The following is a 4886-nucleotide window of genomic DNA, read 5'->3' on the forward strand; positions in this document are numbered from 1 at the left end:
AGAGAGGAATCTTTAGTCCCGGTTGATAACACCAACCGGGACTAAAGAGAGAGTAGCGCTTTTTTTTTCTTTTGCCCAGATTTAATCTCTATATTTTCTCCCGAATCTAGTGCCATGTATATCCCTAAATCAATCCCCAAATCCCCAATTCAAAGTAACATCCCAAAGCTTAAGTTACTTATAAACATAAATCAAATACATCACAAATCCTAAAATAAATACACTCAAATCAAATACATCACGAATCCTAAAAAATACACACAAATCAAATACAACACAGATTATACATCTCATATCCATGAAATTTGCATGAATCACAAAATTACACATATCAATCAATCACAAATTATAAAAAAAAGAAAAAAGAAAGAAAAGAGGCCTGCCGGCAATCGGGAGAGCACGGCCGCCGCCGGGCGCGCCCCCGCCGGCCGCCGCCTCGCGCGGCGCCGTCGCCCGCCAGCCCGCCGCCGCCCGCCATGGCCGCCGCCCCGCCCGGCACCGCCACCGCCCGCCATGGCCGCGGCCCCGCCGCCCGCCGCCGCGCGCGGCACCGCCGCCCGCCATGGCCGCCGCCCCACGTGGCACCGCCGCCGCCCGCCACGGCCACCGCCGCCGCGGCCCCGCCTGCCGCCGCCGGCCACCGGATGGGATGGGAAGTGAGGAGGGGAGGAGAGGGGAGGAGGAAGGGGAGAAGGGGCGGATGGGAAGTGAGGAGGGGAGGAGGGGTTAGATCTGTGAAGAGGAAGGGGAACGGATCTGTGAAGTGTAGGAGAGGATAAGGGATAAGGATTATATACTACGTATTAAATTTTAGTCTCGGTTGGTAATACTAACAGGGACTAAATATCAATATAATTTTTAGTCCCGGTTAGTATTATCAACCGGGACTATAAAGATGATCTTTAGTCCCGGTTGATGTCACCAACCGGGACTAAAGATCCTCGCCCCCTTGACAAACTATTGACATGGGATGAACCGGGAATAAAGATGATTTTTAGTCCTGGTTGGTGTTACCAACCGGGACTAAAGATCATAAAATAGCTGTGGTGTTTTTAACCGGGACTAAAGATCATTTTTAGTCCCTGTTTTTATTGCAACCGGGACTATTGTGGATTTTGGCCGACCGACCAAAGATGGTTTCTCCACCAGTGTTAGTGGCAGCTAGGGGCTGTTAGATAATATGGTTCCTAGATAGAGATGAGGTTTATTAGTAGGTTTGTTAGCACATGCGATAATGATTCATTCTCTGTTGACCGGGTTTGTTCCTGGATATCCGGAGTTTGTTGGAAACAAACTCCACCGATGTAAAGGCCACGGCGAGGGCTGTTCTCCCCTATATCAACAAAGGTGCGGCCCTGAGAAGGGTTTAACGCTTTCCCATCTCTTTTCTTCACATGGTATCAGAGCGCGATCCCAATCTAACTCTCTCCCTGCCGCTCCATGGCGAGTTCCTCGAAGAATCATGCTGGGAATCCCTTGGTCGGCCAATATATCTCAGAGAAACTAGGAAAAACCAACCATGCCGTATGGAAGGCACAAGTTTTGGTGGCTATTAGAGGTGCTAGGCTAGAAGGCCACCTCATTGGAGCTTCAAAAGCCCCAGCCGCCCTAATCAGGAGGAAGGAATGAGAAGCAGAGGTCGTCGTTAGCAATCCGGACTATGAAGAATGGGTCGCCGTCGATCAACAAGTCCTCTCCTACCTCCTATCCTCCATGACAAAGGACATTCTGGTTCAGATCGCTGCCTGTACAACGGTGTTGACGCGAAAAACACGCACTGGTCTGAGAGATCTGCTTAACTCTAGTGCAGGTCCAAAGAATCTGCCTTTGGGATCTGTGCGTGCCAGATGGTTTGATCCTGCAACCAACAAGATAGAAAAAAGACCAAGAGTTAAATCCATCAACGATAGCCGATCAGCTGGGTTGCCGAAGACGTATTGTCCGAAGCCATGCCGATGTAACTCGCATCAGATCGACAGAAGCAGATAAAAACTTGGAGACTGTTGGGTCCACTCAATCGGCTGTAGATGTTAACAATACATAATCCATCCAATGGAACACGCTTAGATCGAATGATTGGGATAGATCGGCCATTATGCCGAGACAGTATAAATCATTCAACATCTAAATGTGCCTCAAAGTAGGGATTATGTATGCTCACAGCATAGCCGATAGGGTAAACCTAACGTGTATCGGTTAGTACTCCGATACCACTTTATACCAAGATATCAACACATACGAAACTGAAACCAATCTAGCAAGCAGGGTGAACTAGCATACTGATAGAAGCTTAATATACTTTAAATGGGTGGGATCTTGATATAAAGGGCAGATTTAGACGATCCATAACCAAATAGGGAAACAGGACGGTTAAATCAGGTAAGATCGGTTGAAACCACGATGCTATCCCTATTAGCATTCAAAGAAAGGGCTAGATATATAGAATGTCTCAAGAAAGTACTTAACAGAATAAACCTAACCGATGCAGCATTAAGCGTGAAAAGAAACATAAGATCTAATCAAATCGATGAAAACTCATTCAAGATGGTATATACACCGCATAGTCTAGCTTGATATCAAAACGCAAACCTGCCGATGGTTTTCGATGATAGAGGCTAGCCGGTGAAGTTTGGATGATGACATCAATCTAGATTATGCGGTATATATGATAACTCGGTTGTCGGAGATATGGGCCCAGGGGTATGCAAAGTGAGGGGAAGTTACCTTCCCATCCAGCCATGTGGCTCCACAGTCTGGCCCTTCCCCCGCGCCTTGCGAGTCGCAGGAGCAGCCAGAGGGCCTCGGGTGCCACGTCACGCCCCTTGGGCCCTCGCGCTGCCTCGCCCCAAGGCCCTTGCCCAACCGCCATGTGGCGGGGAAAGCGAGCGGGGAGGAGATCCAAGCCAAGCCGCTATCAATGCGCGCGGCGCCCCAACTGCCCCTCACCGCATTTAATGCGGTAAGGGCAGACATGCGGTGCCGCCCGACTGACGCACGTCAATCGAGTTCGACCAGTCTATGACCGGCCTGTCACCGGTCACATTCGACTGGACAAGCGGCCGTGCCCCCACGTCGCCTCAGCATCTGGCGGAGTGGAGGTAGGTATGTCCCGTCCCATTGGGGCGCTATTTAGAATTCTCTCCACGTGAGAAGGATCGCCGCAAGTCTTCACCCATTTAAGAGCAAATGACAGGGCTGTCCCTCGTGTCAGGTGGGGGGCGACGCTGGGTCCCACTGAGGGGCGGACCGCGGTTTGGCTTCCGTGCCAAGGCACGAATCGCGGTCCGGTCAAGGTGGAGTGGGTCCCCCTCCCGTAGAAGATTAGGTAGGGGCGGTGCATGTGGTATCCCCATGAACTATAAAAGGAGGACCTTGCCCATCGAGAAAAGGGACGCCACTCAGTAGGCCTGAACTCTAGGAGAAGAAGAGCGAGAGTGCTCCCCGGAGTTTAGGAACCCTTGTAACACTCAACCATAATCCCACACACAGGTGTAGGTTATTACGCTCGATAGTGGCCCGAACCTGTATAATCTTGTCGCCTATACACGATTTAGCAGCATTGAGGGCGGATACGCGATCTCGAGAAGCAAGCTTTTTCCCCCGGCCGAACTCACAGAAAGGGGGATCTCACGATCTCCCGCTAGAGAGGATCACTCCTCAACATCGGTGGTTTACATAGACATGATTAGAGTGTCATGAAGATGTAAGCACTAATCCCGAGAATGCAAACCGCCATAACAAGCTTTACCTCTTCATCGGAGATCAAACATAAGAATAAAAAACTCGTCAAAACAATGAGAATAAAAAGGGTGGCGATGCACCGAAATATTATTGAACTGTCGTCCCTTTTTAAATGGTGTCGGGTCATATTTATATTCGAAGTACATAATATGTCCTTGCTGGACACGACTCTTATCTCTAACATAATTTAAAATACGAATAAGTCCTTTAGGTGGACTCTTACCAAACATATCTCTAAGGAAACTAAAAAATGTCCTAATTAATAGATACAATTACCCTTTTTAGGACTCCAATCCTTGTGCGGCAATCGCTGTGAAGCGTTCTAACTAATCCCGACGCCAGACGTGGGACCATCTTTCTTGAGACTGGTTGCATCGGCTTGACTCTGCCAGATCTGAAGCTATCCGATATACGGCAGCCGATGCTGTTCGTAGCCGATGCGTACTCTACTTTCCCGAACGGAATTTTTCCAAACCGGCTTTGATTCTAACTTTGCATCCGGCCCATGGTATTACCAAATTTGGTCGTTAACAAACGGCGACGACGGCTTGGAGCCTGGTGGAGGGGATGTTCTCCTCAATGACGAGAGCGTGGTACATCAGCACGCGCCTCTCCCTCACTACTCTGAAGAAAGGCGACATGACGGTGACCAACTATGTCGGCAAGATGCGGGCGTTGGTGGACGAGCTCACGATCTCCAGCAAGGTGGTCGACAACGACAATCTCATCAGCTACATCATCGCGGGCCTCGACAACGACTATGAGCCCATGATCCAATCCATTGTCGGGCAACCAAATCAAGTCATGGTCGGTGAGGCCTTCGCTCAGCTCTTGAATTTTGAGCACAGGATCTTGCTGCGCCGTGGTGGAGAAGATGGCCAAGTCTCGGCCAACAGTGCAAGCCGTGGGCAAGGACAACAGTGCGGCAACACAAGCGGTGGCGGCGGCGGCAACAACAACTTTAGCAACAACTGTGGTGGAAGGGGTCGCGGCAACCCTAGTTCAGGTCGCGGCAATCCAACTCCTGGAGGGGTTGATAATAGGCCCAAATGTCAACTATGCTACAAGCGTGGACACACGGTAAAAGAATGTCGTTATGATGAAAATTTTGTTGCCAATGAAAGATTTGTAGGACCGGCATCCTC

The 4886-nt window shown here is 49.8% G+C and overlaps 1 non-coding gene across 1 annotated transcript; it reads left to right on the plus strand.

Moving 5' to 3' along the window:
* The first annotated feature begins 4446 nt into the window (after positions 1–4446).
* LOC127778186 (small nucleolar RNA Z247) lies at positions 4447–4585 on the plus strand. Its single transcript, XR_008018452.1, has one exon. It is a non-coding gene; the product is annotated as a small nucleolar RNA Z247 (small nucleolar RNA).
* The last annotated feature ends 301 nt before the right edge of the window (positions 4586–4886 follow it).

The sequence above is a fragment of the Oryza glaberrima genome, chromosome 6, assembly GCF_000147395.1.
Source record: "Oryza glaberrima chromosome 6, OglaRS2, whole genome shotgun sequence".
Classification (NCBI taxonomy): Eukaryota; Viridiplantae; Streptophyta; class Magnoliopsida; order Poales; family Poaceae; genus Oryza; species Oryza glaberrima.